This window comes from Urocitellus parryii, chromosome 2 (genome assembly GCF_045843805.1).
Source record: "Urocitellus parryii isolate mUroPar1 chromosome 2, mUroPar1.hap1, whole genome shotgun sequence".
Taxonomy (NCBI): Eukaryota; Metazoa; Chordata; class Mammalia; order Rodentia; family Sciuridae; genus Urocitellus; species Urocitellus parryii.
The window spans coordinates 107153343-107175879 of NC_135532.1; positions in this window are offsets into that span (position 1 = coordinate 107153343).

Consider the following 22537-nt stretch of genomic DNA (forward strand, 5'->3'; position numbering starts at 1 on the left):
AAGGAAATGCAATTGTCACTTTGTATCCTTGGTTGAGGGAATCAACTTTAAAAAAAAGAAATTTAAACAACTCAACCCTAAGGCGAATGTGTTGGGTAACCTCATTCACTATTTTGTACTTCAATGTGTAGCAAAGCCATAAAATATGTACTCTACTAAGCAAATTATAGTTTACTGATGTCCACTCTTAATTGTAAATCTAAATTTTGGAAAAGAACATTTTGTTTTGAAATATTTTCCCATAATCACAAAAATAGTGGTATAGCTGGGGCTTAATTTCTGAGTTCTGATTAGCTTGAACATTTTTTCTACTTTATCATGTTCTATAATTTTTAAGGACCAAAAGTGTATGGTCAAAGGTAAACTTATATTGTTTTTATTTTTTTAAACCATATGCATTTCCTTCATTATTATAAATTGGAGGATGGGAAGACTTATGAAGGCCAGAAGAGAAAGAAGAACCCTAACAGATTAGGTAAAATAGAAGAGAAAGGGTTAAGAAAAAGACATGGGGGTGGGTAGAAAATGAAAGAATTAAGATCTTATCCTTTCTTTTTAAAAATGTTCTTACCTATAATCTCAAAACTTGAGGTCTCATCTACATAAACCACTAAGATTATTAGTTTCTTATGTCTTTAATGTTTTTAGCTACCCTAAATACTTAATGATATTCACAGTACCCTAAGGTCATCTTGATGTAGTTCATCTTTCCATTTTTAAAGAAGAACTTAGTAATCCTAAGAAGGAATGGTGAGGAAAATATATTCACTAGCTTTTTTTTTTTTTTTTTTGAGATTTGCCTTAGAAGATAGGGTTTCCACTTGTCTCATCAATAATTATCAAAGACAATCCTTTAGAGGTTTTTTTGTTTTGTTTTGCTTTTTGTACTAGGGATTAAAATCAGAGGCACTGAGTCCTGTCCCTAGCCCTTATTTTTTATTTTGAGACAGGGTTCGCTGAGTGGCTTAGGGCCTCAGTTAGTTGCTGAAGCTACTTCCATGCATCACTGAGCCTGGGTTTTACTACCACTAGCACACCATATATTTGTGTGGACCTTACATGTTATGATTGTCAAACAAATTATTTTTAAGTATTTGGGGAAATAAATCAAAACTAGAAGTTATATATTTTGGTCTTATGAAGCTAAGGGTACTGATATTCTCTTAGATATAATGAAATTTTGTGGATAATTCTTATCTTTCTGTAGCACTATTATTTTCCATTAAAAAGTCGGTGTTATTATAGATATCTTGAACACCTGATATCCACTTGTTCCCAAGGGAAAGACGTTTCTCTGATGCTCTTTGAGAAAAGATAATTTAAAAAAAATTAAAAAGGTCGGCCAAGTGTGGTGGTAAACATCTGTAATCCCAGCAGCTTGGGAGGCTGAGGCAGGGGGATCACAATTTCAAAGCCAGCCTCAGCAAAAGCGACTCAGTGAGACCCTGTTTCTAAAAAATGTGACATAGGACTGGGGATGTGGCTCAGTGAGTCCAGTTCCCAGTACTCCCCTGCACCAGAAGACCAAAAGAGGTGTCTTTGAACTGTTTAAAATGAATTCAAGTGTTTCTGAAAGTTTGAATCTCTTCTTTGATTCTTGCCAGTTGTAAGTAGACAAATTATTTACCATCTGTAACACACTTTCCACATTTAAAAAACAGAATATTTTCTTTCACTCTTACTATAAAATTACTGGACTGTGGGGGTAACGGATGGGAAACCACTTTGAAAGCTGTAAGGTGCTATAAAACTGTGTCACAATAACAAATAAACATTGATGTTTTGCCCAGAGAGAAAGAAGGAACTTCATTCAGAATTAAATAATTGGCTTCTAGCTAGCTAGCGTGCTTGGCCACCAATGACTTTTACCTCTGTAAGTCTGTAAAGTAGTTTTAGCCAGGGGGAGAGGCATTCAGCAGATATTTTTAGGAAACTCCTGCAGCTTGAGTGAAATTGCTAAAGATATGATTAGGCATGAGAATTTAAGTTTTTTGTTGTTGTTGTTTCCAGTTCCTTGCACTTCATAGGATAATCATTTATAATCAACTGAGGAAACAAACAAATTTGGGCGCCTGAGGAGCACTCTCCCAAAACTAGTTAGTATTGTCAGATTCTCATTCTTGAATCAAACTTTTACATCTTTTGTTGAAGTATCAAAAGTAAGGGAAACTTTCAGTTACTCTATTTACTGTGTGACTTACTTGTTTTCATCCCATGATACTTGGAGTCATTTTTTTTAGATGATTAAATAACATATATTGATTGTTAGAGATCTTAGAAGAGGAAATGCAATGGAAAACAACATGGCAAAATATGCAAGCTCATTGCATTAGGAAGTGTTTCAGCACTGTGGCCAAGATATCTGACAAGAGTAGCTTAGAGGAGAGCTTTGGTGCCTGGTTTTAGAGTTTCAGTCCATGGTTGGCCAGCTCCGTTGCTCCACGCCAGAGTTGAGGCAGAACATCATGATGGAAAGGTATAGTAACAGGTGCTCAGTTCGTGGCAGCCTGGAAGCGTAGAGCAAGGAGCCAGGGACAAAATATAATACACAAACACAGGCCCCCCAATGACCTACTTCCTCTAGCCATACCCCACCTGACTATAGTTACCAACCAGTTAGACCCTTCCAATTATAAATCCATCAAATGGATTAATCTACTGATGAAGTTATAGCTCTCATAATCTGATCATTTTACCTTCTACACTAACACCTGAGATATTTGTGGGACACCTCGTATCCAAAATGTAACATGCATTAAAATCAAATAATCCACCACTCCATCAATATCCTCATCTTTGGAAGGAAACAAACAGTACTGGTAAAGATGATAAAGAGTAAGAGTTTTTCTCCTGACTTGGCAGAACATGAGTCTCAGGCAAGGATGTAATGAAGTGACAAAGAGGGCTAAGGAGGCAAAGAAATCTTGGGCAGATCCAGATTTTACTTTGCCTTTTCTGATGCCTATATTAAGCAAAACTACTCCAAAAGTAATACAAAGTGGATTTAACTCATGGGTCATAGTTTACCAACCCCCCTTTCTAAATTGTATTGCTGTATAAAATGTGTCATTTTAAATTATTTCTCTGGCTAAGCACGTCCAACTTTTCAGTATTAAAAATCCTTATACAAATATTACACATATGTGAGTACTTCTGTAGGAACTGAAATTGCTAGTTCAAAGGTGTGCAAATTTAATTATGTAAATGAGCTTCCAAATTCTCCTCCAAAGAGCTTCATTCACATAGGCACCAAAAAAATAGTGTGAGAGGGATGGGGCCTGGCATGCATGCCACTGAATTCAATCCTCAACACCACATAAAAATAAATAAAGGTATTGTGTCTATCTACAACTAAAAAAAAAAAAAATTAAATAGTGTGAGAATGAGTTTCCTATATCCCTGCCAACATTGTCTTACTGTTGACTCATTTTTATTTTTACAAGTATTATGTATCAAATACTATTTCCTATGTGTTTCTTTCTTTTTTTTTTTTTTGCAACTACTTAATAACTAGTTGATGAAGCTTGAGAGAGCTCAGACCTCCTTACCTTCCTATTTGATTTAGAATAAGAGACAGATTCAAGAATGAAGAAGGGAAATATGCTATTGATAAAGCTGTTGGACAGTATGGCCTATGACCATGGTGACAGTAGTTTTCCTAATGCTGTTTATCAGAATTAATCTTCCATATATTTATCATAAACTGAGTTGGAAAACTGCAGATTTTTTGCCGCCTGCAATCTCCTGTTGGGACACTTCTGCTTCTCTGGAGAAGAAGTGTTGGTGAAGGGGAGAAGACAGATCAGGAAAGCTACTCTTGGGAAATAATTTTATGTGGAAAACTGAGAAGTCCATGTTTTCCCCTAACACAGCTCCCACTTTAGGCTCACTCTCTTTCCAACGAATTTGAGGGCGATTTAATATTTTTGAAAAATACTTGTTTTATCCTTTACCTGTCCTAAAAAAGCAGATACAGTCCTTATCTGTTAGAGTCTGTAAACAAGTCAAAATAACACCTGGCATTTTGCCAGGGGAATATTAGAGTTCGTAAACAAGTCTGGATGGTGCCTGGCAAAATACCAGAGGGAGTGGTTTGAGAAGTAACAAAAGCGAGCCATTAAGTGTGGAGATTCCTTATTGGTTGACTGATGAATCTAGTTTATGCTAATTAAGATAAGCTGTGCAAAATGTATAAATCTCTGTTGTCCTACAATAAACGGCTCCTACTCCTGCTGTATCAACATACAAGTTATTCGTCACCCCCCGGTTATTTTGCCCAGCCAGATGGGCTGCGGCACTTATCATTTAGAATTTTTATTTTATATGTATTGAAAGAGGTTTTTAACAGTTATTGTGTTTATACTTAAAAGAGAAAGCATAAGAAAATGGATCCTGCTGAGGTGTTTGCAAATCATTCACGCACTCTCTTTAGTTCCCAGGGCTTTGCCATGTGTGTTTTTCCACACTCTGTATCACCCGGTATGCCATCAAGAACATGGACAGGATCACAGTTCTCAAGTGTGCTCCAGTGCTATCTCCAGAACTTTCTTCAACCCATACTACCAATTCTATAAGTTTCAATGCTGGCACTTTATTGAACTCTCCAGTAGATGTAACAAATTTTAGACAAAACAACAAAAAGCTAGGGCCCATGTTTTCCTCCTTAAATGATTCTTCAATAGCTTGTTGACTGAAATATTTAGGCACTGCACCTTTCCATGGATAACTGCATTTGAACATGTGTGGGCAAATGGTACCATTCCACAAGGCAAACATTGATCGTAGAACATGCTGATTTCAGATGTTAAAATTCCAAAAATATTTATAACTGATGAATTGTGCTGTTTTCCAGTGTTATGCATCATTTTTCCCTGTGGTAAAATACATAAAATAATTTGTCATTTTAATCATTTAAACACATAAGTGACATTAATTGCAGTTCACAGTGTTGTACAACCATCATTGATCTTTCTAAAATGGTTCAACCTGCCAAACAGAGCTGCAGACCTAAGCAAAAACTTCTTTCCCTTTTCCCCAGCCCCTCATAATTTCTAATCCACTTTCTGCCTATTCTAGATATTTCATGAGTGGATGTATACAACATTTGTCCCTTTATATCTGGCTTCTTTCACTCAGCACAACATTTTCAAGCTTCATCAGTGTGGTTGCATGCATCAAAATTTTATTCCTTATTATAGGTAATATTCCATTGTATGTACATGTCACATTTTGTTTATCCATCCATCTATTGATGGATACTTGAGTTGTCTCCATCTTTTTTTGCCTATTGTGAATAGCGCCACAGTGATCATTGGCTTACAGATATCTATTCGAATCCCTGATTTAATTCTTTGGTATAGAATGGCTAGGTCTTTTGATAATTGTTAAACTTTTTGAGGAACCATTAAACTGTCACATATCTTTCAACTCTTAGCATCTGATTAATGTTGCAGGACTGTGTAGAAATTGGTCCATTCTTGTTCCAGAACTAGTAAGGGAAAGCAATCACTGAGTGAGCTGGGAATGGTGCGTCTGTCAAGTGTGCGTGCAGGTTCATGTGTCTTAAGTACAAGAGCTACCAAAGATTCTTTACTCATGCTTTCAGTAACAGATTAGCAATTGTAAATAAATATTAAGAAGTAAGTCTATGTCCAGAGTTACTGGACAATTTATCTTTTTAAGTTTGGAATCATAGATGGGAAGAGCAATGGCTTGAGAAAAGGAGAAAATTGAGAAAACACAGGAATCATATAGAGCTTAGAAATGGAGGAGACTGATGGAAGAAGGAGACAGAAGAAACCATTACTTTAGTTATATTAGCATCCTTTGAAGTGATCCCACTCATGAGCACACACTAAGTGGTGGACATTGTGCCAAGTACTTTATACCTAATGTTGAAAGCAAGTTGGGATGCTATTTCCATTTTACATATGAAGAGTCTGTGAACCTAGATATGAAATGACTTGACAAGGCTTCAGAGCTGCAAGCCACCACAATGAAATCTGAATCCAGGGCACTCAGGTTCTGATGCCCCCATCCCTTTTCACCACACCCCATGGGTCTCACTTGCCCATGAAAACATCTTTAGTTTTTAACTTCTGCTGTTTCCAGTCTGCAGTTGAAGAAAGAGTGAGTCCCTCTTTCCCAGGTTTGCAGTTCTGTAGTGGGACGACCAGGGCTGTGTCACTCCTTTAGTGTGTCTGGTGTCCAGTTAGGGAGGTAGTGTCATTCTGGGCTGTTAAATGGCCTCGTGTGCTCTTGTTGCTATTTTGTTTTCATCCTATCCTCTCCGTCTACTTTCTGCATACTTCAATGAATGGGTTATGTCTGCTGAGCTTGGAACTTCTCCCTCATCAGGAAAACTGCTGCTCTCTGCTTCCTAATGAGCCCATTATTTCACAGAAGAAAAAAGAAGGCATAAGGCGAAAGGTATGCCTGCCAGCACGCCCCCCCCACCTTCTGAACAGACTTTTCTTTTTTTTTTTTTTTTTTTACTTTGTAGTTTATATGTATATTTGTCATTTCCATTTCAAAGCAATTGTGTTTCCTAAGATCCACATCAAGGGATCTTCTGCCTCTGGGACTGCAAGTACCACTGCAGAGATCTCAGATCTGTTACTCTTTCTCTTTTTCCTATTATTTGAGACTTACACTTGGGCAGTCCAAACACCCTATACTTAGTGTTGATAAATTGGTGGTTTTGACACCATTCTCTCACACATAGCTTCCTCACACTGATTCCTCCTCAAGAACCTGCACTTATTTCCTATTGTCCCAAATTTACTCCTTAGCAGCCAAGAGCACCAGGGTTAGAAGCAATAAAGAGATGCCTGGATTGAGTGTAGGGACTGCAGGGCATCAAGAAAGCATCTTAGAGAAATGATAACTATCTTATTATATTTTGTGTTGATATGACAAAATACAAGAGGTTTGAAAATTTAAAAAGAAAAGAGGTTTATCTGGGCTCACACTTTTGAAAGCTGAAATGTCCAAGACCAGGTACCTATATCCAGTGAGGGCCTCCTACTGTAGGAAGCCTTAGTGGATGGAATCACATCATGGACACACATATGAGAACAGTGACCACTGTCTACAGAAGAGCCCACACATGAGGTGACATCCCTTTATAAATCTGTTCTTATGGTAATTGATTCAGTGCAGAGAGACCTTGCAGTCCAGTCCTATGAGCCAAGCATCAGTCCCTCTCTGAATGGTTCCCTATACCTAATTGCCTCCTACTGAGCCCCACCACTTAGCCCTGCCATCTCTCCATATTGTCTCCCTGGGGACCAAGCTTCCAGCACAAGAGCCTTTGGGGGACACATCATACCAACCCAACTCAACTCCCTCCTGATGTCCCAAGTAATATTTCCCCAAATTAGCAAAAACCAAACATGTGTCTTGGATTAAATAAAGAATGACCCTCTGTTCAGTGAAATGCCATGATCATCTCTGTCACTTAAAATGATAATGCAGATATATATTTTTTCATGTGAAAACGAATGACTCTAGATTTTGTGCAGCCTGCAATTTCCTTTACTTAGGGATCATCTAAACAAAAAGGAGATTCAAGTACTTAAAAGAGGCCTAGCCATTGTGGACTTCGAGGCTTAAGTTATGTAGACACATTTCATGAAGAGGGCAGATTTCTGAACACCATGAAAAACTTTGTTCTTTACTCTTAATTCTACAAAAGAACTACATACACCTAGCACACACACACAAATGTACACATTGATATATGTATATATAGCACGTGTGTGTGTGTGTATGACAGAGAGAGAGAGAGAGAGAGAGAGAGAGAGAGAGAGAGAGAGAGAGAGAAAGCCTAATGAGCTATGCAGAGGACTGTTAGCAGAAGTAGTCTTTGTGTTTTCAGTCTTGGAATATCTATTTCCATTTTGCTATCTGCAGTGGAGTGATTTTTTGTATGTATGCATGTGTGTTGTGTGTGCACATTTTATTTTGTGATGCTAGGGCTTGAACCCAAGGCTTTGGGCATGTTAGGCCAGTGTTCTAATAGGAGCTGCATCCCCAGGACATACAGTGCATTTTGAAGGCACTTGTCAACCTAACTACCATGGTTATGTGCATTTCCCCTTCATCTTAACAGTTTCCAGTCGAAACATTATTTTCCAAGTGACTTAGACCAGACTTAGATCTTTTCTTTAAATGCAGGTCTATTTTAGAGAGATGGCACTCCAGGTGTAAGTGAAGAAAAAGTACATTAAAGACATAAAATATATAGAAGCTGAATGTTGGTAAAGATAGAAGGCCCAATGAGCTCTTCCATTCTGTAAGGAAGTCGCTTTTCAACTTGACTTTCCTCCCCATCCAGTGAGGAGGTTTGTTTTTGTTTCCCCACCTTTGAATCTGCAGCTGCTTTTGTAATTGCTTGCTTGGGCCAGTGCAATGGGCAGAATGGTGTGACTTCTAAAACTCAAGAGTCCTGAAGGTTTTGCTCTGGCCCTTTTGGCACACTCTTGCTACCCTGTGAACAAGCCTGGACCTAATGACTAGAGACATGAGCTCAGGAAACAGGCAGTAATGGACTGTCAGATAAAACCATGAGGCCATTACAGATCATCCTGTATTAGTTGACCCACATAATGCCTACAGCGGCATGAGTGTCCACAGACAAAACCAACAGAACTCTACAGTCAAGCCAGCCTAAATCACTGATGTACTGAATCACGAGAAAATGAAATGGTGGTGAATTATGCTTACATGCCACATATAATCGATCCCAGCCCTGAGCCAGCTGGGACATGTTTTAACATTCAAGAAGCTTCTGTACCTTACCCCACTTAAGTTTTTAGAATGTTCACAATAAACCTATATTAGATAAGCCAATTTAAACAGTTGAAGGTCATCTGATAAAGAGCGCCATTATTTCCATGAACCAATATGAAGCGGAACAATTTATTTCACTTTGAATATTTCAAATATGAATTTCAGGCAAATTTATATTTAAGAATTTTTTTTATTTAACTCATTTTATTTTGCTAAAACATTAACGATTATGAGATTTTCATAAAGATTCCCAACGCTGACTCTTTAGAACATCAAAGGTTCCATATATGTAAACAAGTGGCTGGTTAGAGGCTCCAAGATTTCCTCAACCTTCACTTTCGGACTGCTTTCATCTTTTTTCCCCTTTCACTTTTCTCAACTTGTACGTACATTATTGTGTAATTTGCATTTTCATATAATACTTTTGCTGTTTTTCTCTAATATCAGCCTGGTCAGCTGGGACCTGCTAGGTCAGCTGGGACCTGCTAGGTCAGGTGCACTGGGACAAAGATCACACAATGTTTCCAAGAGAGGCATCATCTTCTCTCCAGTATTGAGGACTAACCCAAGGCACTCAGAATACATTATCCTGTGGATAATGGATTGACCCCTTCTGTGAAGGACCACCAAAATGCATGCGATGCCTGGATTAAGGAGAATACTTAAGCACGTGGAAAAGCAGGTATAGGAGAAAGTCCTTTACCTTGTAGCAGAGATAATTGGATAACATAAGGGATTGCAGCAGAGACCTTTGAAAGCACACAGCTCATTTTCCTCATTTTGGAAGGTAGGCCTGAAAAAAAATTATATATATATATAAATATATATCTACAGGCAGAGGAAAACTATAAGCAAACAAAATAGCATATGGATTTCCAATAGACATGGCAGATAAATACCAACCAATCCTGACTGGCACAGGGTGGCCCCTCAAGAGGCACTTCCTCAGAACCCTGTTATTTTGAGAACTGTAATCTAAAAAGTTAATTTAATGTCTTTTGATACATCAGAGAGCAGGCAAGGGAGACGTGGGTAAGGTCAATCTTTACAGGCAGCTGTGAGGCCGTTGGTGGCAAGACTTAGGCTGGAATCTGGGTGTGAGGCCTCAGTAGAAGCCACCTTTACTACAGATCCTATTTATCATTCGGTCTCTCTTCACTCTGTAATCCTTTATAATTTAAATCCACATTATTGATATTTGATGATCCCCTTTTTAAAATCTTGTCTATTTTTAAATGCTTTATTTTAAATGAATATTCTTTTTATATTCATCATGGTAGGAATTGATACTTCAAAAGAAGCATGATACATGAGGAAATACTTAAAACTAAAACAAAATGGATTTATCTGATTTTTAATGGTGACCACAATAATAATCTAAGTTGGAACGTACAGAAAGCATCTTTATTTTTCTCATTTGGGATGCATGCTTTTCTCAAGTACGGATACTTCAGTTTTGATTTTGAGAAAATGATTTGTCCATTCTTAACTGAATTCATGAAATTGATCTCTGAATTATAATCATGTCATCTTGAAAATCGAGATGAATCTTCTTGGAAATCATGGGGAAAATTGCAAAGTTCTCTGGATCTTTAGCAATGCTTTTGTTATTCTGACAAGCTGTCCTGGCTGTCAAAAACATATCTAGGTAATTTGGTCCCTGAAGAAATAGTAATTCATGTCATATCCTCTGCTTTGAAGTAAAATAGTTCAGTAGTTTGGATCCCACTTGAAATTCCCAGAAATTCTTTCTCTGAAATGTTTTCACTAAACTAGCACTGTTTTAATTAAGAGACATTAACTTTCTACTTTCTTATGCATTTTTAGGGGAATAAAAAAGTGATTGTAAAACCTATGAATTCAAGCCATCAGTTTTTAATTTATTTCTTCGTGCATGGTTTTAATAAAAATTCTAAATCGGAATTTTGACAACAGCTCAAAGTAACGTTCATATCTGTTTTGTGTTTCCTTTTTAAATACTCTTCAGTCACATATTAGGAAATGACCCATCCGACGAGGTTAGCTTTTGAGTTCACATGTCACCTCAGGTTAAATTTAGTGCTACTGGCCAACAATTTTATGGGGTCTGCAGATCTTTTAACTTTGTTCAAATTTTTGGCAAGATTTTTTTCTGAGTGTGATATTTGTTTCCTCTTGGCAGGTTTCTGACAACTTGATGCTTTTAAAAATATATGTGTGTGATGTGCTCTCCAGTACTTGCCTTGCTCCAGTTTACTGCTTGACACTAAAAAGTCAGCTTGTACCAGGCCTTGAGCTGAACAAAAATGTGTTCTCATGAGGTCACCACATTGTGGGAGGCTGCACTCCCTTTCCAGGGGCATTTCTGTTTGTGGATGGATGTACCTAGAGTCACATATATGAAATACAGGGAAACAAGAAGAGTTGTGGTCCCAGGAACTCATCCTTTATCTGCTTGCCACCTGTCTTCAACATGACTGAGAAGAAAGGCTTTTACCTTGTTGCTAAATAAGAGTTGAAAAATCATTCTTCGAAGAGGGAAAATCCTAATATAAAAGAGAGTTAGACACATTTTTTTTTTGGTCTATTTATATTTCAAGTCCTTGGGAAAGCATGTTCATTTTTTCCACTTTGAAGTGATTTAAAAGTACGCTCTGGGCCTCCTCATCAGAGCTAAGTGTGAGTCCATGAGTTGACTGGAAATTCCAATTGGAAGTTCTTGAGTGTTGGAATCTTACTAAGGAGCACAAGAGCATTCTGTTCTTGTGTTCAGATGCTTGCACCTTTGTATTGGCATCAAGTGTCAAGTGATTACATTTATGTTGATGGCACCATCCATTGTGGAAGCCACCAACCACAGGAGAACCATTTGGAGCCAGTCCCCCAAAACCAAAGGCTGAATGTTGTCTCTGATATGTGGATGATAACCCCAAACAAGGGAGAGTAGGAAGGGGAAATATAGAAATTCATTGGATTAGACAAAGGGAAATGAAGGGAAGGGAGAGGAATGGGAATGGGAAAGACAGTAGGAAGAAGAGGACCTCACTTCCCTATGACCATATATGAATACACGACCAGTGTAACTCCATGTTCAACCACAAGAATGGAACGTTCCTGATTGGAATGTGTTGCACCCCCATGTATGTGTAATATGCCAAACTACACCCTACTGTCATGTATATCTAAAAAAACAAATAAAATAAATTGAAAAGTTCAGTGTGTCATAGTACCCACAATTTGAGTGCTCAATAGTCACAGGTGGTGAGTGGCTACTTCATTGGCTTGCACAGAGGTAAAACACTTCCGTATTATAATAGCATTTTTTTCTGACATAAGCAAGTAATTAACTCATATTTTAGGAGAAAGCAATACACGTGCGTTTAAATATAACTCATTTGTACTCAGCTTGGCTACCCTGTTTCCCTCTATAGCTTGAAAAATACAAAGGACTGCGAGGATGTGGTTATCCTCACACAAAATATTACTCTAGGCAGTTAACCTTTTACATAAATTTTCTTTTGCTTTGTCTTGCTGCTTTCAAATGTGTTTTATTCACATTATTAAGGCTTTGGGGGAATTTTTTCCCCTTTCTTCTCTGAGTAGCTGCCTTGCAAATAAATGTACATTTCTGGTCAGTGGTGAGCTTGGCTTAATGAAAGAGAATATTTAGGACATTTCTATGATCTCTAGTAAGAAAAGACTTCCAATTGTGTCCTTTACTCTGCAAGATTAAAAAAAAAAAATCCCTGATAAAAATCTTTGCCGTACTTCCCTTAATGTCCATATGGACTTCATGGACTGTCTTATCTTTTGTCTTAAGATGTTCCTGATGGAAGTTCCTTCTGTACTGAGCTTTCAGCATCTTTGCTGCCATTCTAGAACTGGGTAACTAGGAATAATCTCTTCATCCTTGAGCCTGGGTCAAACCTGGAAGACAACTTAAGAAAATGCTGTATCTCTAAGGTTAAATTTGCTCTTTGGATTTCAGAATTAGATATTCTTTGCTGAGAGCTGCTACCATATCTGCTAACTGTTTTCATCTTGGACAGTGGGTGCACCAAGGTCAGGCTGGCTAGGCCAAGGCAAAGTCCACATTTAATTCTGTGAAACCTGATGCGATTAGAGAAGGCTTAAATGCTGCTGTTTGGCTGTGATAAAACTAGTGGGGCCTTTGGAGTAAGTTTAAGATTATGCTTTTTCAGAGCCAATCTAAGTATTTTAAGGCTGTTTACCCAAATCTTTAAGAAATTCAGTTTGTCTGCTGAATCATAACTCAAGAGTATTGAGTTTTAAGATTTGGACCATGTACAAAGTTTTAGAGAAGGGAGACGTGATTTGGATTCAAGGATATTTGTGATGGAGCCTTCTCTTTACCACTAATGAGCTGAGTAATCTTTGGAAAATCACTCCATTTCTCTGGTTTTTGACTTTTCTCCTCTTAAAAGGATACAAGATTACATTATTCCTAAGGATTTTCAGCTGTAGTTTCCTATAATTTGAAGCTGATATAAATTTATGATGGTCTCCAAAATATACTTAAACTTCATATTTTGAGAATTCTATTAGTTTTTTTTTTTTTTTTTAATCACTCTTCTTGGGCTGGGGATGTGGCTCAAGCGGTATCGCACTCACCTGGTATGCGTGCGGCCCGGGTTCGATCCTCAGCACCACATACAAACAAAGATGTTGTGTCTGCTGAAAACTAAAATAAATAAATAAATATTAAAAAATTCTCTCTCTCTCTCTCTCTCTCTCTCTCTCTCTCTCTCTCTCTCTCTTTCTCTCTCTCCCCCCCCTCTCTCTTAAAAAAATCACTCTTCTAAAATAGTAAATACTATTTCATTGGATAAGTTATATTGAATGAGTCACTGAAACGTTGGTGAATGTTTTAAAATATTAATTCAGTAAATATCTGTGCTCTGAAGAACTTGCAGTTTAACAGGGTGACAGGAAATGAACACTCAGAACTGTAGTGTGAGGAAAGATGACCTGTGTTAGAGCTGGCTGGAGGATCAGCTGTTTTGTAAACTGCAACGGTTCATAGCAGGTTTGATAAGAAACATATTCATGCAGAAAATAAGACCAAGTAATAATGTTCTTCTTAAACCTGTATTTCCATAAGTTTTCCCCATAATTTCTCATGAGCAATTTAAGTATCTGTATCAGTTAGCTTTTCATTGCTGTCACCAATATGCCTGACAAGAACAACTTAGAGGAGCAAAGATTTATATTGGCTCATGGTTTGAGAGGGTCAGTCTATGGTCAGCCAGCTCCATTGCTTTGGGCCTGAGAGGAGGCGGAACATCATGGCTATGGGAAAGTGTGACAGAGGAAGGTTCTCAGCTTGTGGCAGCCAGGAGGTAGGCCAGGGAGAAGATAAACCCTTCCAGAACACACTTCCAGTGACCCACTTCCTCCAGCTGGGTCCACCCTCCACTGATGAGGTCGGAGACAGCCTTGGTGAATCAATCATTTTCTAAAAGTCCCACCTCTAAACACACGAGATGTTAAGGGACATTCTAGATTCAAACCATAACAGTATTGAAATGAAATGTATTTGCTTACACAAAATGTATTTGTGTGCACGAGTGTGCTCGCTTCTGCACACTCAGTTTGCTGGGCTGGGTTGGGGTATGGCATTGATGGAGATGAATGTGGAGAATGGTTTTGTTGCTAAATAAGTGCTATTTTCTAGAATTAAGTAAAGCTTTTTTATTTACAGAAGCTATTTATAAAGCTTCATAAAATTATATTTTCTTTGCACATTCTTCTAAGTCTTTAAATAGCTATGCATTCTATTAGATCCTAAACTCATTAAGGTTTCTGTCATATTTCTCTTAAATATCTGTAAAACAAAATTATGTTCACATTTGAAATAGGACATAAATGTTCTTCTGTGGGAAAGATGCATTGAATACAAGTTTTCCCCTTTCTTGTCTTATTTTTCTCCATGGCACTTTTTATCATCTGATAAAGTATATATTTGAGGTGTTTATTTCTGAATTGCCGCTTGCTGCCTCCCCTCCTTGGTGTGTAACCTCCGCAAGGACAGGGTCTTTATGTTATTATGATCACTGTTTTCAAACCCAGTGGCTAAAATACTGCATGGCAAAGACTAACATCTGTTGAAGGAATAAATGAAAGTGCACTCTAGAATTTTAACAGATGTACTGTTTTTTATTTAAAAACCAGCCCTGAATTGTGTAGTAACTCTCATCATCTAGCATGAAATTGACCGGAAGTTTCAAGCCAAGACATTTTTATCCAATTGTGTTTTACTCTTATGAAATTAGTGTTTCTATTAGATGCTTGTCTAAATGTTTATATGTTAAATTAAAATATTTATTGGCATAGCTATATCAAATGTAGATGAAGTATTAAAATCATCTTAGAAACAGTAGCAAAGGATCATTTATTCATGCTAGGAAAGATGGAGACTTAAAAGTCCCCTGAATCTTTGCACAAATTAACTGTTCCCAACAAACTTTTCTTGTATTGAAAATGTTCCACAAAAGTAGTAACAATTGTAGCTACTGTTAAAACAGAATTTGTGTTCTCTGAAAACCTATTCTCATGAGGAACAGATTCTAAATTATTTTTTGTGAAATAGTTCCCAGTTTGTCATTTCTTGCAAAGTTTTAGTTTCTATTCCTGGTTTTGCTTCATTGTATAATCATTTGTACATGAGATAAGAGGACTGATAAAAACTGTATTCTACACTATCTAAATTAACAAGGAGGAAGGAAAATGTGATCATCATTTCACATATTATTACTATGAAAAGACTAGTGCATGGCTATTTTGCTTCAATAGAAGCCATTGAGACTGACTAACATCAAGCAAATGTTTTAAGAAGATTTGTCAAAATATTTATAGGGAGAAAGCAATAAGACTGTGGTCACTTTAAGAAAAACATGTACACATGACAGAATTGTGAGAATGAAGAGGAGAATGATCATCAACAGAAATGAGTGGTCAGATGGGTGGTATGAAAAATATATAATAACAGTTGGACAAATTCAAGGCTAAATGTTACCAGAATCATATTTGGAAAACAGAACAAGCCATTAATAGTTAAGAAATGACACACTGTCATGAAACTTCAACCATCCGGAGGAAATGGCATGGGAAAGCCACCAGGGTATGATGGGTCCACTTTATGTGAAGGCCCTGGGTATGCGGTTCAGAACTGGCACTGAATGGATACACATGGGCAGATAGTGGGAGGGCCTTGTGGTTGGTGCTCTCTAAATGCAAGTGAAAGAAAGAACAGTGATTTCAACTGGAATACATTTTTTTTAAAGTAGTTTTTTTAAGTATCCTGTATTCCTTCAACAGTAAGGTGGCCAGACTTTGGAAAGGAAGTGAAGCCAGCAATTGGAAAACATCCATTTCCTTCTCCCTTTTTCTTGTCTCAGCTTCTTCCTGTGAGTGTCATTGAGTACTGACACGTCCCACCAGTTCAGGCTGGGAAGACGCCCAGAGACAATCTTTTTTTTTTTTTTTTTTTTTTTTTTTGGGTGTGGGAACAGATGCTTTATCACTGAGCCACATCCCCAGCCCTCTTTATTTATTTTTTATTCTGAGACAGGGTCTCACTAAGTTGCCCACACTGGCCTGGAACCTTCCATCTTCCTGTCCGAGCCTCCCAAGTCTTACAGGTGTGTGCCACCATTCCTGGCCTTCCCAGGGGTCCACCACTCTGCTCTTTTCGTTCACGAGTGTGAATATTTTAGCTCCCTCCTATAAGTGATATCATACAATATTTGTCTCTGTACCTGGCTTTTTTTGCTTTATCCATTCATCCATTGATGGACTCTTATCACCTAAAACATCTTAAAAACAAGCTTCAGGAAGATCAAACTTTGCCAGCATAACTTAACTGTTAGGAAAAAAAAAAGATTAATATTATTTATAAGCATACAAAAATATACAGTCCCCAATAATATACAATTCACAATATTTGTTGTCCTATTGAATATTGTTAGGCATTCAAACAAAAAAGAATTCAACTCATAACAAGAAAAATCAATGGAAGCCGATCCAGAATGGAGTCAAGATAAGAACATTAAAATGGTTATTTTAATTTTTTAAAAAAAATTTTAACTGTATTCCATATCCTCAAAAATCTAAGTGGAGCATGTTTAAAAGAGACTTTTCATCTTTAGAAAAGGAAAGCTAACAGGGGCTGAGATTTTAATACGTACTACATAGGCTACACGGAGGGCCATGCGGGGGGGAATTAATACAGTTCAGGACATAATATAAATTATCATAAAGAGGGAAAAGGACAAAAACAGCTTCTGTGAGCTTCAAGTCAACTCTAAGCAGCACAAAATTCAGGTGACTGGAGCTTCAAAAAATGGGCAAGTTTGTAAGAAGATGTACAATGAAAAATAATTACACAAGAAGTTGTTCAACATTATTATTAATCGGAAGATGATAATTAAAGTCTCAGTGAAGCACCACGTGAACGTGGGACTGGCTGAAATTAAAAAGACTGACCACAGCAAGTGTTGGTGAGGGACAGGAACTCTCCCAGGCCTGGTGATGATAGTGTAAGTCGTACAACCGCTTTGGCAGACAGTTGAGGATTTTTCTTGAAATATGTTGCATGAAAGCTAATATGAACGCCATCACAAATACATAAATGTTCATAGCCACTTTACTTATAATGTCCAAAGTGAAAACAACTCAACTGTCCATCAATAAGATAAATAAATTGTGAGATATCCATTCAATGAAATACTAGTCTTCTATAAAAAGGAATGAATTCCTGATTCATTCAACAGCATGAATAAATCTGAAAATAATTTCTGAGAGAAGCCTGCAAAACAAAATAAACTTCTAAATAAAACAAAATAACTATTTATACTACTGATACTGTTGTGGATTGAATTGTGTTTCCTGAAAAGATATGTGGAAGTTCTAATTCCATTAGGTGTGAAAGTGACCTTATTTGGAAATATGTTCTTTGCAGATAATAATCAAGTTGAAATGAGGTCACATCCAAGGACTTAAAATCAGCATACTATAGCGACACCGCCTCATCAGTGTTTATGACAGCTCAGTTCATAACATCCAAGGTATGGAACCAACCTAGGTGCTCTACAACAGATGAATTGATAAAGAAAATGTGATAAATATAATGGAATATTACTCAGACATAAAGAAAAATAAAATTATGGCATTGCCTGTAAATGGATGGAACTGGAGACTACCATGCCAAGTGAAATAAGCCAATACCAAAAGACCAAAGGCCAAATGTTCTCTCTGATATGTGGATGCTAACCCACAACAAGGGAGGGTAGGGATGGGAAGAATAATCCAAGTTTATTGGATTAGACAAAGGGGAAGGAATTGAAGGGAGGGGAATGGGAATAGGAAAGACAGTAGAATGAATCAGACACAATTTTCCTATGCTCATATATGAATATACGACCAGTGTAACTCCACATCATGTTCAACCACAAGAATGGCAAGTTATATTCCACGTATGTGTAATATGTCAAATATACTCCACTCTCATGTATATCTAAAAAGAACAAATGTTAAAAAAGGAAAAGGAGAAATGAGGTCATGCTGGGTTGGGGTGACCCCTGACTCTGGTGACTAGTACCTTTACAAGGAGTGAGACTTAATGATACTACAGAGCAGATAGGAGGAGGAAGTCTATGCAAAGACAGGGTTAGTATTTGAAATGTCCACAGCCACAAGCCCAGGAATGGCGAGGATTGCTAGCAACCCACAGAAGCTGGGAGCTCAGGGAAGGAAGTGCCCCTGGAGCATCTTGGGAGAGCCTGGTCTTGCTGATACCTTGATTGCAGACTTGTACTCTGTGGAACTGTGAGAGAATGCACTTCTGTCATTTGAAGTCTTCCAATTTGTGGTACTTCATTATGGCAGCCCCAGAAAAGTACTACCCGGTGCCTATTGTATGATTCCATTTATAGAACGTTTTAGAAAATAAAAACAGATTTGTGGTTGCCTGAAAGCAGGGATATTGGGGGTCAGGGTGGGGTCAGAAAGTGAGGTTATAAAGGGGTGTGAAGGAACCTGGGTCTCCTAGAGATGTCCACTGTATTTTGGCTGTTATGATGGTTTTGCAGGTGTCTATGCATATCAAAATGTAGCAAATTGGTTACCTTCAGTATGTGCGGTTTGTTTTATATCAATTGTAACCTTGATTAAAAATAAAAAGATCTCACCATAGTGATTTCAGGACTGCCTCTTTCCTCTGCTGCTGTTGGATTAAGGTTAGTCATTAATTCTCATAGAGGGAGAGTACACATAATAGGTAGTAAAATAAGGCCATGTGACTCAATTTAACACAAAGTCCTATGGGTTGGCCCTGTGGTATTTCAAAATTCAGGAAATTACACTAAAAGTTGCATTATTCTTGAAGCTCACAAAATGTAACAAAATCTCCCCTTGCTAGATCTTCCTTCTGGCCTGGCAGCACAGTTGTGGCTGGAACCCCAGGAGCAGTTACCAGACTGGGTGTGCATTTCACAGTTGACCTGAGTTCCTGCTGTTAACTACTTGGTCCTTGTAAGTCCCTAAGGAGGAAGAAATGACTTTGATTTACAGGCTACTTCTGTCACTGTAGGGTTGTCACTGATGCTAGAGTCAGTTCCTCTCCTCCTTTCTTGCCCTGCCCCACCCCAGCTTTCCATCAGGACCCCTCCTGCAGGCTTGCAGGACACCTTGTCCACAGTGACTCTGATAAGGCTAGATGAAGTACTCTTTTTCCTATAGACAATTCTCATCTCCATCTCTTCCAGTTATAACCAAAAAGAACATGAACTCTATAAATAAAACTTCATATAAATGTTAAACATAATTCATCTGATTCAAATTAAACTCCTAAAATTGTCCTGAAAAAGGATTTTATTTTATGTGTCCTTGTTTTAAAATTACAGTCTTGGCCTGCATTGGACATAAGGCCCTCAGTGGGATTTATGATCTGGAGTTAATCGCTTGGCTGTCTAGAGCAGGGGTCCCCATACCCTCCCCTTCCCACAGGAGCCCAGGACCTACGGTGGGGAGGCTTTTGCATTTGTTTCCACAGACCTCCCCTTTTTCTTTCTTTAAAGTGAAAGTTGTTCACTTTAAAACATGTACTAAGAATGGTCAGTATATAAATATGTAAGTCCCAGAAAATAATCCCCTTTTATTGTTTTCATTTGGTATTGAAACCTTCATTTCTCATCAACAGAAGAAAAGTGAAAACCAATCTTTATTAATAATAGTCTTCAAATTGTATTTTTACAGTACATGAAGAGTTTCAAGACAGACAAGCAGCTATCTGAAGCATTTGTGTAATTTTTATATAAACTCTTATAAAATATTAACTGCAAATCTTAAAACATTTCTGTTTTCTTTAGGGAAGTCTTTATGTCCCTGGGAAACTCCACTCAGAGGGGAAGCCTACAATAAATCTTTGCAACCATGGTTGCAGCTCTATGGGATTTGTTGCGACTGAACATGATGGGAAATTGGGGTACATTCAAAACTCAGATCCACGTAAAACCCTGCACATGGATGCTTATAGCTTCTTTATTCATAACTGTCCAAACTTGAAAGCTACAAAGGTGTCCTTTAGTAAGTAGTTGGTTAGATAAATAACTACTGTGTTAGTCCAGAAAATGAGTATTACATAGAACTAAAAATAAATGAGCTCTCAAACCATGAGGAGATGTGGAGGAGCCTTAAGTGCATATGACCAAGAGAAAAAGAGCTTTCCTATAAGGGCTACATACTGTTAATTACAATGCCATGACATTCTGAAAAAGACAGGCATGGTGACAGTATAAAAATAAAATAAAATAAAATAAAATAAAATAAAAAATAAGTGGTTGCTAAGTTAGAGAGGAGGGAGGAAAGATAGGCAGGACACAGGATTTTTAAGGCATTAAAATGAGTGTGTACGGGACTGTCATGGTGTATTCATGCGGTTCTACCTTTGCTCAGACCCACAGGAACACAAGTCCAAGAGTGAATCTTCAGGTAACTTTGGACTTTGGGTGATCATGTTGTCAACAGAGGTTCCTGGACTGTAATGAATATGTTGCTGTGTCCTGAGACACTGCAGCAGGGCCACCTGTGCCTGTGTGGGGATGGGGGACAGGTATGGGGACTCTCCATATCTTAAGCTCAGTTTTACTGAGAATCTAAAACTGCCTTAAAAAATGAAGTTCACTATTAAAAAATAATTGTGGATGGGCATTCGGAATTGAGAATTCCTTGGAAATATTGAAAATAACATAGCGTTTGGAGTAAGGCAGAGAGTTTTGAATCTTGACTGCATTTATCTGATAATTTTGTCAAATATACCTTTCCTGGGCCTTGGTTTTCTGGTTCATAAAATGAATTAGAATATTTACCTTGCAGGATAGCTGGGAGGAATAACATAACTTCCAACAAACTCAATAAATGTTAGCTGTTCTTATTTGTGATGCATTTCAATTTTGGGCCCAGAGTACTGATGCTCAAACTATGGGAAAAGGAGACATGTCCTTTGCTGACAGCTCCCAAGGACCAGAGGCCCTTTGGAGACATATGCAAATAACATTGTTCAGAAGAAGTGAGCAGGAGACCAAGAAAAGATCAAATCTGGTCTAGCTCAAGAACATCATGTTTTAAAATTTTACTGTTACTCTAGCCACACACAAGAAAAGGAAGGACATAAGGAAACTGTCCTTAGATAAACTGATGCTATTTTTAAAAATATTTCACATATGCTTATTTCTGAAAAAGTATTATAAATGATCCACTGGAAGTCTTTATTTCTTGATGGGTTTCCCCATAAATTATTAGGAAAATATTTCCCAAACAATGGAAAAAATACACATATAAAAACAAATTACCAGGGAGAAGTAGTGGCAATACATTGGGTCCTAGTTACTAATCTTATTGAGAAATTGTTCAAGGTTTGGATGTGAGGTGCCCCCCAAAAGCTCACTCATGAAACAATGCAAGAAGGTTTAGAGGAGAAACAATTGGGTTATAGTCTTAACCTACTCAGTGAATTAATTCCTGATGGGATTAACTGAATGGTAACTGGAGGCAGGTGGAATGTGGCTGGAGAAAGTGGTTCATTGGGGGCATGGTTATGGGGTATATATTTGTATCTGACATGTGGAGATCTCTCTCTCTCTGCTTTCTGATCACCATGATGTGAGCTGCTTCCCTCCACCACACTCTTCCTCCATGATATTCTGCCTCATCTCAAACTCCAAGGAATGGAGCCCACTATCTACGGACTAAGACCTCTAAAACTTGAGCCCTCAAATAAACTTATCTTCTTCTAGCTGGTCAAATCCTTTAGTTAGAGCCGTGGGAAAAGCTCACCAAAACAAATTAAACTTGTACAAATGAAGAGCAATGACAGCGCAAAGTATAAAGATGAGAAATATTAAGATGAAAAAGCATAAATGAGAAAAATTAAGGGAGTGGATAAGAATAGAAACTATCAGAAGCTTCTTTCCCATTTCCTTGTCCAACACCCCCCAACACTTCCCCCTTTGTGTTGATGCACCCTGTTTCTCCCTCCCATCCTACAGGCTGGTGAAGACCTTTCTCTCCATCCTAGGGATGGGTGTCACTGACCTAAGATAATCCCCCTTCTTGGATTCAGTGGAAGGTTCAGAAAAGGACATGTCTTGTGACCATGGGACATAAGAGAAGGTTTGCTAGGGGTTTGGGGGAAAGAAATGCCCTTGCTTTGAAGAAAAAGAGCCACCATAAGAAAGAGCCATTGTCT